The sequence below is a fragment of the Brachypodium distachyon genome, chromosome 4, assembly GCF_000005505.3.
Source record: "Brachypodium distachyon strain Bd21 chromosome 4, Brachypodium_distachyon_v3.0, whole genome shotgun sequence".
NCBI classification, from domain to species: domain Eukaryota; kingdom Viridiplantae; phylum Streptophyta; class Magnoliopsida; order Poales; family Poaceae; genus Brachypodium; species Brachypodium distachyon.
Window position 1 is genome coordinate 6582799 of NC_016134.3, and position 14119 is coordinate 6596917.

The window sequence follows — 14119 nt, forward strand, 5'->3', positions numbered from 1 at the left end:
AACGTTGTTGGTTACGAAGGCAATCGAATTTGGATAGCTCAGTTCAGAGTTAAAGACTCCGTTGCATTGAAATCCTATCAGAGACACACAAAAAAAAAATAGCCCGCCGGCTAGCTTGCCAATCCGTCTCAGGCCCTTTAAAACCTGCCCCTGCAGTCGACTCTGAGCAATCAGGATTCAGGCACCCACATCGCAGTAGTTCACCAGCGCAGCGGCATCGATCTCGCTATGGCTCATGCCGTAGTCGGCATGATGGCGTGCCTAGCGCTCTTCCTCCCCATCCTGCTGGCCTCGAGCGCCGAGGCGGCGGCGCTTGGCCGGAAGGCCGGCACCGTCGAGCTGGCGGCGGTTGCAGGAGGGAAGTACGCGGTGATCTTCGACGCCGGCAGCACGGGCACGCGCGTGCACGTCTTCAGGTTCGACACGAAGATGGAGCTCGTCGAGATCGGCGATGACATCAAGGTCTTCGCCAAGGTACATAATTCTTGTCGTTGTTTTAATGCAAATTTGTATTAAAATAACGACAAAAATTATGAAACAGAGAAATATATATGTCAGCCATTTTTATTCATCGGTTTGGCTGGTTTATACGTGCAGGTGGAACCGGGGCTGAGCTCGTACGCCGGACGGCCCGAGGAGGCTGCCGACTCTATACTTCCTCTGCTCCAGAAGGCAAAGAGCGTCGTGCCTCGGTGGCTCATGAGAAGAACCGCCGTCAAACTAGGGGTCCGTAACAAACAAATTAATGAACAAATACTTGTGTCTGAACATGGTTTATATATCATGACAAAACTGAAATTCAGATATACGAAACAAAAATCCTTGACCCACCCAAAATCTGCATAAATGTGCAGGCAACGGCTGGACTCAGACTTACCGGAGATGAGAAAGCAGAGCAAATTCTTGAAGCGGTAAAGCTTTCAACTTAAGCTACCCACACATGTTCTACTCCCATTTTAAATAACGGTTTTGCTATTTCTTAGGCGATTGAGAACTAACTATTTCTCAATCGATAATAACAACCTTTTGATTCAATCACTGAGATTCATGTAAGATTATTGTAGACTCGATGGATAAGAAAATCTTAATTGAATGGTTACGATTGTTGAGTGAGAAATAACTATTTCTTAGGCGACTGAGAAATAGACACTCCCTTTAAATAAAGATGGAAGCTGCCATGGCATCTACGATGCTTGAAGCAACAAAGGGAACAAAAATGTGACTTGTTTTCTAATACAGGCCAAGGATGTCATCCACACCAAGAGCAAGTTTCAGTACGATCCTAGCTGGATCAATGTTCTTGAGGGATCTCAAGAAGGATCTTATCTATGGGTACTACACTACTGTACTACCCGACCGGACCTTACAATATTTACAGCCGTACATAATCACATTTAGATGAACTGATCTGAGTTATCTTCTGATACATTGTACCATACAGGTTGCTCTGAATCATTTGCTGGATAAACTGGGAGGAGACTACGGGAAGACGGTAGGCGTGATTGATCTAGGAGGCGGGTCTGTGCAAATGGCTTATGACATTTCTGAAGATGCTGCTGCTACCGCGCCGGTGGTGCCCGACGGGAAGGATCCCTACTTACCAAAGAGTATTTTAAAGGAAGAGATTATAATATCTACGCTCACAGGTTTGGCCGGACACCCTCTGTGTTGTCGATAACCTTAATTTCTTTCCGATGGCCAGTGCCAACGTGCCATGATGCATGGCACTATGATTTCTAGCTAATTTAGTATGTTTATGTATAAGTCCATCTTTTCTCTCTTTAACTATTCGCGTTTCACTTTCTTTCCTACCCGTTCCGTCTACAGAGAATACACTTTAATCCCCGGCGTGCGGTTTTCTAGAAGGACGAAATCATGCCTAGAATTTACTAAAGCCCGAAGATCTGTATATTCACATGTTGGTTTCGGATTGGAGTATGTATGTGTGAAATTTTGTTACCGCAAAATTTGCTTTAAAAAATAGATAGGTCACACGTGTCGCACCAGTCATTGATTGGCGTACTTCTTTTTTTTGGCAGAAGTTACTTGTATATACTTCACGTCACAACTTAGATAGTATATGATTATTATTTTTCGCATTTTTGAAGAATTTTAGGAGCGATTTTGCCGTTCCACAAACTGCCAAGGAAGTTAAGTGTCGGTCTTTTTTTTTTTCAGAAAGCCAAGCCAATAGTTTAGAGTGGCCAAGTGGAGTTTTTTAATGGTCAATTAAGCACGAGAAAAGGCTTGGCTTGGCTTTCTGAAAAATATTATCGTGCTTGTGCTTAATTGACCATCGTGCCTTAATTTTTTTGCTTAATTGACGATGATATTAATTGTTGACCATTAAAAATATCGTCCCATGGTCAGTGAGCCCATTAAATATTTTTTTTGCGAAAAGGGTGCCCTTAATTTTGGACATGATGATATTCTTGCACGAGAAATGTACCAACAAATCTAAAAATAATTATAGTGACACTAAATCATGATATACTGAGAACCCAGAGGTGGTTGCGGTGGTCTTGAACGCAGTGGCGGAGGCAGGGACCAGGCCAACCCTTGCCCTGCCCCCCCCCCCCCCCCCCATGATTTCGTATTTTTACTTAAGCCCTTGTATAATCTTTGCAATTTCATCATATGAGTTTCATATTCTTATGCTTTGGTCCTCTATAATAAATCATCCTTCTATTCTGACCCTCCGTATATTATTTTCCTGCCTCCGCCCCTGCTTGAACGAAATATATGTATATTTTATCCCAAAAAATGCTTGAACGAAAAATATTGGTTATACAAATATTTATAGAAAAGCTGAAATATATCTATCCGTGTTGCAGTTACTTGCACTACGGTGCGATGGCTTCTCGCGCAGAGATCTTCAAGGCGAAGAACGGACCGACCAGCTACTGCATGCTGCGCGGTTTCGTTGGTAATTAATGTTAATTGCACGCAGCCAGCAGCATATCGTCCCTTTGTTAAGTGACTACTCCATTTATATGTTCTCCAAGGTGAATACAGCTACAACGGAGTGCAATTCGACGCAACGGCGTCGCCGCAGGGAGCAGCGTACGGCAAGTGCAGGGAGGACGTGACCAAGGCGCTGAAACTGGGCGCGCCCTGCGAGCACAAGAACTGCACCTTCAACGGCGCCTGGAACGGCCGACCTCTACGTCACCTCCACCTTCTACTACGTCGCATCGGAGGTACACTCCGTAATTGACATCGATTCATTTGACTAATTTGGATTTGGTATGTGAAAATTTGAAATTAACCTGAACTTGTCTTTTTGTCTCTCCGTCCGGCCGGCCGGAAATTATATAAGGTTGGCCTCATCGACAGCGAGGCTACCAGCGGGAAGACCACCCCTGCGGCGTTCGGGTCCGCCGCCGAGAAGATCTGCGCGATGAGCTTCGAGGAGACCAAGGCTGCGTACACGCGTGTCCGAGCCTCGGACGCGCCTTACATTTGCATGGACCTCGTCTACCAGTACTCCTTGCTCGTCGATGGATTCGGTGAGCACCAGCTAGAAGACACACTCAACATATCATCTTCGGTCTTCTGTTTTTCATCAATGAATTAAGCAGATTTGAGGCTTGTTGATCGATCAACTGATTTTGGACCTGGGTTCTTTTATAATACCCCGGAATTAATATGAGCCGGCTATTTTAAATCTGATGGATGACCTTAGTTGGTACTCCATCACACATAATATGGAGTACCGCCACTAAAAACTATGGAGTACCACGACCTTAGGGGTAAAATAGTAATCAAGAGGATAATTACTAAGACTTTTGTGATAAAGAAATTACTTAATTCACTCGCGGTTCCTATTTTCTTGTGGCAAGAGAGGCGGCGATTGCAGCTGATTGGCCGGCCAAATCACGTGCTTTCCTTATAAATCAGATCGAGCTAGGAAATCATGTCATCGGCGATTTTGATTGTGATGCAGATTTTAGATCGTGCATGCAATTATGACTATACTATGTAGGAGAAGTATTTTTCTTGGGAATAACGAGATTGATCCATAAATTAAAATTACTCAGCCTGCGATCATGGTGTCTAGCAGATTTCTACGCTCCGGGTTGCTCATGCATGGGCATGGCTGCATTAACGATTACATTGGTTGGATCCAATTTGAAACCAAAACGTGCCCAGGTATCTTCTACATCGGGAGGATCAAGCGGCGGCCGGCGGATCTGCTTGATCCTCGATATAGACGAAGGTCCCTGGAAATTATAGGTTGTTCTATTGGACGAAAGGTCATGCAAAATTGATTAAGATGCCCTTCTAAATCAACGGTTAGATTTATTTGGTACTCCGGATTCTCCTTATGAAGTACCAGGGTACTGTAAAAATACTCTTAACAAGCGAATCAATTTACTTGCTGTTGCTGGATGCAGGTTTGGAGCCGATGAAGGAGATCACGGTGGCGCAGAAGGTGAAGCACGGGGAATACTTCCTGGAGGCTGCGTGGCCGCTTGGAGAAGCTATAGAGGCCGTGTCGCCCAAAAAGCTGCTCCGGGATGCATGATTTATTAGCTCGCAGCTAGCTAGTCGATCCCTTCCAACAGGCGTGTGTATTGGTCGGGGAATTATAAACGTACGTGCATGCATATCCATGGTCGCCATCTTTGTTATTCCATCTCTGTCAAGCTGTGCTTTCAGAAAATACAAGTGGTCATGCAAGTTTTAATTAAACGTTACTCTATATATTAATATGTGATTTAAGTACGTGATACAAATCATTATAACCACAAGAGCTTTTGTCAAGTAAATTAATGGATTGATTACCGGTCAAAACTCGTCTTGGCCCAAGAAAACATAGTACAGCTCTTGTGTATATATTGACATGTAGGCACTACCACAAACAGGAATATCCTTGTCGGCTGAGAACCGACAGGAAAATGCGAATCCCCGACAGGAATAGCACCCCTGTGTGCTAGCCGACAACGATATCTATACAGGGATATTCTAATATGCCTGTGTGTTCACCGACAGAAGATATATATATTCATGTTGCCTACTCCGTTAGTCACCGACAGGGATATAATCCGTCGTCAGGTCGAGGCTCTCGTCAGGTCAGGGTAATACCGCCGGATGAGAAACCTGTACGTGCTAGGATAATGTCTTCTTAAACTCCCTTTGTTCCGGGGGACTCCATCGAGCACCGCCGTGGCCTCCGGCAAGGGGACCCTCTGTCGCCAATGCTCTTCATTCTAGTGATGGACGTCCTTCACTCCATGTTGGAGAAGGCGGCGGAGGTGGCGCTGCTGGCTCCTCTCGCGGCCTGAGGGTTCCGACACCGCACGTCCATCTTTGCCGACGATGTGGTCACATTCCTTCGCCCTACTTGGAAGGACGTGGTGGGGTGCTCGTGGGTCATCGCTGATTTTGGGGCGGCCTTCGGGCTTTGCACGAACTTCGCCAAGAGCTCTACACACCTTATCCGCTGCTCGGAGGAGCAGCGCTTGTTGATTGAGGGCCTCCTTCAGTGTGAGGTCCGGGCCTTCCCATGTGTATACCTTGGCCTCCCACTGGGGCTGCGGAAGCAGACGGCGAATCAGCTCCTGCCTTTGGTGGATAAGGTGGAGGGCCGGCTGGCCTCATGGAAGGCGCCTCTCCTTTTGAAGGGGGCCCGTCTCGTGCTCATTAAATCCACCTTGACGGCAATGCCGGTCTACCCAATGATGTCCCTTGATCTGCCGGCCAAGATCATTAAGGGTGTGGACAAGATCTGCCATTGGATTCTGTGGAAGGGTCAGAAAGAGGCTAGAGGGGGGCATTGCCTTGTGGCGTGGCGGGCGGTCTGCTCTCCCAAGCCGCTCGGTGGCCTCGGTGTTCCCAACCTTCACATGCTGAATTGGGCCCTTAGGGTCCGCTGGAGGTGGCTGGAGCGGGCTGAGGACTCGCGTCCGTGGAGAGGGCTGGCCTTGGAGACTTTCAATGAGGTCAATGTGATCTTCGAGGCAGCCACGTCCTCGCGTGTGGGAGATGGTAGGAGGACGCTTTTCTGGTCCGATCGGTGGCTGCGGGGGATTCGCATTCGTGATGCGTTTCCCGGGATTGTGAGCTTGGTCCGGCCCAAGTGGATCCGGGCGCTTACTGTCCGCGACGCGCTTCTAGGCGCTTGGCTTGAGGATCTGGGGCCGGACTTGGATGTTGCGGCTATTGGGGAGTTTCTCACGCTCCGGGAGTGGATCCAGGAGGTTCATTTGGAGGACGGGGTGGCCGACATCGTGGTTTGGAACTGGTCTAAGGATGGGAACTACTCGGCCAAAACCGCCTACGCAAACCTTTTTGCGGGGCGGGTGTGTGACCCGATGGCGTCCGTGGTCTGGCACACGAGGGCTCCGGCGCGGTGCCGGTTCTTTGCGTGGCTTGCCACAAGGAACCGTTGCTGGACGGCGGACCGGCTTGCGAGACGATCTTCCGCACCCGGCGAGGTGCCCTCTTTGTGATCAGGGGGAGGAGACCATCTCACACTTGTTGTTGGGTTGTGTCCTCTCGAGGCAAGTTTGGAGCCGCCTCCTCACGCTTTGGGGCCATGGCAATTGGTGTCCGGATGCGAGCTCCAACTTGCGTGGGTGGTGGACCTCGCTTCCCCTTCCGCGGCGTGCTCGGCGTGACGTCCTTTCGGCGATCCAATTGGTCTTTTGGACTATTTGGCATCACCAGAACGATGTGGTCTTCAACGGTGCAACCCCTTCAGTGCACGTGGTCATTTCGACTATCATGGATGAGTTGATGAGATGGACGCATGCCGGGCTGCTTAGGGGTCGTATCTTTGTGTTTGGTGGCGAGTAGGTGGCTTACTAGCACGTAGTCTTTTTTGTGTTTGGTGCCACTTGGTGGCATTGTACTAGCTTTCTAGCTCTTCTTCTTTAATTGATGATGCACCCGCCGGGTTGCATTCTTGAAAAAAAAAGACCCGAGCGAAATTTTATGCCAAACTTTGACCAAAAATTGCATTGGTAATACGAGATTATTGCGGCACAAAAGATATATTGTTGAATTCGTATTGAAAACTCTTTCTGATGAGGACATGACACCTACATATACAAGGCAACCCCTACATCACCTACACCTCAAGCACCGGAGAGACACGCACAAATTACAAGAGCTCGGGCTCGTCAATTAAACTGCCAGGTACTTTCGTTCTTTCGTACTACGGGCAACCTAAATGAGAATATGATGATGCATAAATCAAATGCTCTTATGTTGTTAGGAATGAAGGACCACGTCACAGAGAGCATCACTCCCCGGGCTCCCCGGCCATTACGCGCCCTGGCCCTCGGGTGATGTCCCAACGCGCCCCGGCAACCAACCTCAGCTACCGCACAGGGAGCTGCAGCCGCTCCCCGGGACGCATCATTCCCGGGTGCCCCGGCCCGGCAAGCAGCATCATCCCGGGCGCCCCCATCCCAGAAATCAACCAAGGATAAGAGAAGCCACTTAAGTCGACAAGAGATGCTTGGGCTGCCACTTTCACGTCATATGGGCCCATGGCCATGTAACAACCCTAACCTTCTCCCACCTCCCCCTCTATATAAGAGCAGCCAACACCCCCTTTAGCTAGTTGGGTTTTGTTTAGATAAAGTTAGGGCAAGTCCAGCAGTTCCCCTAAAATATCTCCCCTATATGTCAAAACGGGAGGCTCCTCTAAAAATATTCTCCCCTAAAAATTGCACAACTCCAGCAGTTCCCCTAAAAATCTCCCCTATTCTATATTTTAAGAATTTTGTGTAACTACCATTTGACACCCAACAAAAGACTATTTTCCATTACCAAAATCTGAAACAAAAGTAGAGCATCTTAACATTTTGTTAGACTCTAAACTACTACTGAACTGATACTCCATATATACAAAAAAGACTAGTTGTTAATTGTTCAACAATATGAGCTTATAATTTTATTCTCTTCAGTTCCATTTCTATACTCCAAATCTGCAGCACAATAAACATCTACTCCTAAATCTGATGAACATGCAGCAGCTAGTTGTTTAATTCATGAGGAGAAGCTCCAAGTCTCATCTCACGAACATGCAGCAGCTACCGAATAAACATCTACCTACGGCCGCATCCTCCGGGCGTGCTGGCCGCTGCACCTCAGGCCGCCCGCGAAATGGCCGCCGCCCGCCACTGTAACATCCCAATTTTCAAAACTCTTCATATGCATTGCATTTCATAAACATCATGTCGCCTTGCATTTGATCACATTTGAAAACCCTAAAATTAACCCAGAAAATCTCTATACAAAAGTGTTTTTGTTTGAATTTGGATTTTGTTCTTACTTTTGAGTATTTACATTTCGACCCATGAGGGTTTTGGCATAAAAAGGGACTTAATGCATAGAGTAATTTGGAGCTTTGAATAAATTTTGAGGTTCAAAAAACAGAAAATAGAAAAAGAAAAGGAAAGAAGAAAAAAAAGAGAGGAAAAACCGAGCCGACCGGCCCAGCCCGCGCGCCAGCCGCTAACAGTGCCCCCCCCCCCCCCCCCCCGCTTTCTTCTTCCTCCAACCGCCAGCCCGAAACTTCCGGCCACGTCCACGAGTCCACGCCGCGCACGACTCCATGCGATTTCTCCGCGCACGAGCCGCTATCCCCAAAACCCCGCGCGTCACTTCGAGCCTCTCTCTTTTCTCCTCCATTTCCCCCAAAACCGCTCATCCAATTTCGCACAGGATTTAATTTCTCGCCGGAGTTCCCTTCGGGCGCCGCCGTTTTCGCGCCGCCGCCACCGTCCCGGTGAGTTCCTCGCCCTGTCACCCGACTTTTCTTCCTCCCCTCTCTCTTGCGCACGCCGTGACGCGCGCCATTCTCTTTTTCTTGCATCGCAGCGAAGCCTGGTTGCCGGCTGAGCCGTCGCGACCATGCCACGTTGTGCCGCCCGTCTTCGTCCCCGAGCCGCCGCCTCTCGAAGCCGAGGTCGCTGCCGGCTTCGCCGAGCCGAGCCGCCACCCCCCTGCTCCCCGAGCCGCCGAAGCGCCCGAACCGCCCCAGCCGTCGGCGCCCGCCGCCACCGCCGCCTTCTCCTTCAGCCTCCGACGACCCGCGCCGCCGGTAAACCCCCCCCCCCCCCCACCGCCCCCTCAATCTTCACCGTAGATCCCAAATCCAACGGCCAGCATAAAACCCTAGGTTGAACCGGTACGGGCCAATCCCGTGTTGCCACGTGTCAAAGTAATTTTAATCATATTCTCGGCCAAATAAAAATTGCAACTTTGCAGAAAAGCCCCTGGAACTTCAAACCATCATATCTTTCAAACCGTTTGGCCAAATTTGAAGTTCTATACCTTTCTAGTATCCTCACAACATGTATAATCTTTTGGCATTGTTAAGTTTAACTTTGAACAACTTTACCAGAAGAAAATTACAGAATGATTAATTTTGGTTTAGTTTTCAAATGAATTATTTCAAACTAGTTTTGAGCATGCTAGCTTGCTAGAAAATTATTTGGGTATGCTCTTGTCCATTAGGACCAAAAGAGAAAATTATTTTGTAAATGATATTACCATACAAGTTTAATCTTGCTCTATGTCTTGCAAAAACCATCTAAGCTTCTGATTAAAGCCTATCCTTGTTTCATGCATAATAATTATCTTTTTATTATTGTATATTCTATCCAAACCGTTTGTGAAGCTTTTCAAAACGGAAACTAAACAAGTTGCAATTAGAAGTACCCAAGTGTGCATCATCATGGCATATGCATCATAGCATGTTTTTGTATTGAATGTCATGTTCATTGTGTGTATGCTTTCTTTTATTCTAGATTGTGTGGATTGTGAACCTTGTTGTTGCAAAGAGTGCGAGAACTACCACAACCTTGGACAAGGCAAGTTCACTTTGATCATTTCCTAAATATTTTACTATGCACTACTTGTTTTATTAGATGCATTAGGAATATTACTCGTACCTCTATGCTAGCTATAAATCTCAGGTAGTATAGTTTACCCTCACCATGACCTTGCTACCAAATTGCCATCGATTGTAGTTGAATGCTAGGCTATGGTAGTATCGTGGGGGAAATTACTACATTATGATATTGTTATGCCTTTGGATATATGAAATGTTTTATTAGATGTAAGGCAAAACAATTAATTCAATGAACCATCCTGGGTGGGCTGCTTTGAGGATTTTGAGAATTAGCGGTGTCAGGTCCATGTCTATGGGTCCCTCTGAGTCGACTTCCCGTGGATTCGGGAAGGGATCGTCCATGGACGCCTCTCCCGTGGATTCGGGGAGCGCCTACGTTGCAACTATGGAATGCCACCTGGGGTAACCGAGACTGGACTAGTTTCCTATTTAGCAGCTTCCAGTACAACCACAATGCTATATGGGCTCTGGCGAGACAACAGTAAGTTGTATGAACCTAGACTCGAGGAATTGTACTGAGGTAGAATGTGTAGGGGGGGCATATTTCTCTCGTGGTTTAGGGAATTACTCCTACCTCTGAAAATCTTTTAATCGAAGCCGTTGCTACTCTACCCTGAGGACAACAAGGGATTAACCCGTCGGTTTTTTGTGGGGAATGTGTACAAACTCTCGAGAGCGTCAAAACTAAGTACTTAGCCGTGTCCCCGGCAATGGACAAATTGAGCAACTAGATGTGGAGCTGTAAGGAAAGTCTCACTCATTCCAATTTCTTAATAAAATAAATGGTTTGAACTTGGGTTTAGGAGCATTGATGTGTCTACTCAATGTCGTTAGTTTAATACGAGCATAGGTGTGTCTACCCCGTGTCCAATAGTGATAAAATTCTATTTTGATTAAAAGATAGGATTAAACAACTAAGCTTTTATGCAAATAGCCTTGAACCCCACTTTGCCACATTATGCATATACTTGGTAGGATTCTAACATAACTCCTGGTGAATCTTGCCAATACATTCAATGTATTGACCCTAGTGGCTGCATCGTTTAATGATGCAGGAAGCTCCGACGACGAGTAAGAGTACGTTCTGCTTGAATGGGTCACGGGCCTATATTCTAACACGCTCTCACCGTGGTGTTGATGTAGCCCTTGTATCTTTCGCTTTCCGTTACTAAACAATTGTTTTATTTCCAGCTAGCCCATGGCGTTATGCGAGTTGTAAATACTTTTAAATTCTGGATGATGTGTTGTAATATTGAGACCTTTGTTCTATGATATTACATCTTGAAACTGTGTGTGCTAGTGAGTCGATCCAGGGACTAGCACTAAAGCACAGAGATCGAACCCGTGTACGGGGCGGTCTCTTCAGATGGTATCAGAGCATTGTGTTGCCTGTAGGAACGTGACCCTAGCATGGATTAGACCAAAAGAGACCTTATGATTGTTCTATGCATTTCATACCACTTTGAGTTTGCATATTGAGTTACATTCATATTCATATACACTTGCAATCATACCATTGTTCAATGCATATGTACTACTTGTGTTTTTACTTCATCCACCCCTGCAAAATTATTCATCCACTTGCATCTTCAAATATTATATGCATGTATATACATCTCATACTACACTGTCATGCTTTACACTATTACAATTATTCGTCATGTTTGCATGCTATACACCTCATATTGTCATTGTTACAATTATGCATTTACCTACTTGAGCATGTGACTGATTTTCTCCTTCCACCATAAATCTTGTAGATGAACGGCCCACCAAACTTCGGAGACGAACCCCCCTTCACTCACGTCCACTACCTGACAGTTGACGATGACATCCCGTTTGGAAGGCAGCTGACATCTCTGTGCAAGACGCTACACCTGGCAGCACCCTGCTTCCGAGGACGTGCTGAACCGGTGGGATCCCAAGGAGGAGCACGCCGTTGGGAGGTCGATACCGAGATCAAGGGACGGGCTATTGTTCCATTGACGCCCGACATCACCTACTCCGTGCGCTACCCCGACTTCATGCTGGGACTCCAGTTCGCCATGCAGCACGCGATAGCTCGTGTGTGCGAGGCGTACCACGACGACCTGCCGCAGGACTCCGTCTTCCGTAGCTTCGAAAGGCGAGTTGTTGGCGGGAACGCCGTGGGACCGGAAGTCCTAGGCGATGACCCGCACATGGAGGATGTTCAGGTTCAAGCTTTGGAGCAGAACATGGTGGACATGGGGAAGAGTCTCTACAACGATATGACCCGAGCGGACATAACTGAAGACTAGGTGTGGATACTCAATGGACAATTGGCGCAGAAGGAAACTGAGGTGAACCACAGGGGAGACGTCATCCTGAACATGCATGAGATCATGGAGCAGATTATGTACGAGAAGGACCTCCTGCAGCTCATGTATGATCAGCTCCAAGCCCAGGTCACCAACGACGCCCCTGCACCAGCAACCGCACCAGCACAGGCTCTGCAACCCCCTCAGGACGAGGAGATAGAGCCACAGGAGGAGGAACCTCAGGAGGCGCAGGCGATGAACACACCTGCCACCAACACCCATTCCCGGTACACGGGTTCTGCTCTTAATTTCTGATGAAAATCGCTCAGAATCAGTATTTGTCAGAATTAGTACATATAGGTATGCGTGCTACTGCTAACTATGTTTTTTTCTTCTGAAAAGACAGCTATGTATAAGTAATAATACTTGATCGATCTTATAACCTTGCTCACCGTTTTTTGATTGTCATTTGATCCGGTTCCGTATTATTGGCAAAGCCGATGTATGACCCGGTGCTTAATTTGCTCGTAGTTGTCTTTTGTGCCCTTAACGTGCACATGCAACAGGGATTTATCGTACTATAAACCCGCGTGATAATATTAGAAGAATCGGCTGTGCAGGAAGAGATTTAATTTGAACTTGGAAGGAAGAGAGATCTAGCAGTAGGCACTCCATGTGCACCGGACCTAAACATTGGTAGTGGGTCAGACAAATTTTCTTTATATGCTAAATGCGTTTATCTCCTTTTTCCTTGCCAATCTTAACCTCGTGTGTCGCGTGGATGCGCTGTGAACTTGCACCAGGTGCAAAGAGACATTTCCACTTATTTATACTCCCTTTTAATAAGGATCAGATTACATTCCAAAATACCCAGAATAAGTTTAGCAGGTGGCATAAACTTTATTTCTGACTAACGAAGTGGCAAATTTGACTGCTGGGGCACACATATTCTACATCACAAAACGAACTACACACTTGAGAGTCCAAAAATAAAGGTTTTACACTCTTGATGCTTTCCATCTAGTCCTGTCCTTAAGACGATGCTCATCAAAGTTGTAACATCAGAGTCCACAGAAGTGGACACACACACAAGAAAGAAAGAACCGAAGATTCCCTTTTCTTACCAGCTCTAGCAAGCACACTAATAAAAAAAATGGAATCATTATTCGACTAGCTAATTCCTTATTCTAGTATTGCATGAGGCCTAGCAACCCGAAAACTCCATTGAGCCGGCTTTTAAAAAATATGAAGAACAATAGGATAGGGAGGATATTTGAGGACCTCCGAATACAAACACATGCGGATTAAATATATGATCTTTGTGTAACTTTTTCCATATTGACACTGAACGTTTAACAACAGCCCCATCTAAATTTATATCAAATAGCACAAGCTAGATAATTTCTCGAGACATAAATATATGGCTTTTTTTTGCTAGGAATCGCAGTGCCACAGTCCTAAATGGGCCTAAGCTAGATAGGTCAGGTTGTGTTGTTGTCAATTTAAACCACCAACCCCGTAGATTCTGCTGCAGTTTAAATAGAACTATGAGTTTTATAGTTTTTTTCTTTGAAAAGTTTTATAGTGAGCGTCATGTATGCATCTTTGGTGGGTATAGTGGTTGTTGGTTTCGGCATAAAAATATTCAAAGCTAAAAATACCCTTAAAGACCAAACGAATTGTATGTTACCTCTACAAAGGGGCTATCCTTATGAAAGATAAGGGGATAAACTGTGCGTCTTAATTTTTCTATGAGGATGGATTCTTCGAATGTCCTTTTGTCCTGTGAGCATGGCAGGCTATTTTTGTCGCTTTCCAATGTGCAGTTCACTACTAGTATCTTGAATATGTTTGTGAACTGGCTCGGAGGTTTGCATAAATCTTTAAGAACGCTTATTTTGGTTGGCGAATGTGGTGTATGTTGGTCAATACGACACTATCGTAATGATATTGTTTTTAACAAGTGTAC

General features: G+C 46.3%; 1 pseudogene; it reads left to right on the top strand.

Moving 5' to 3' along the window:
* The first annotated feature begins 180 nt into the window (after window positions 1-180).
* On the top strand, window positions 181-4710 carry LOC100821846 (annotated as a pseudogene).
* Window positions 4711-14119: the final 9409 nt, after the last annotated feature.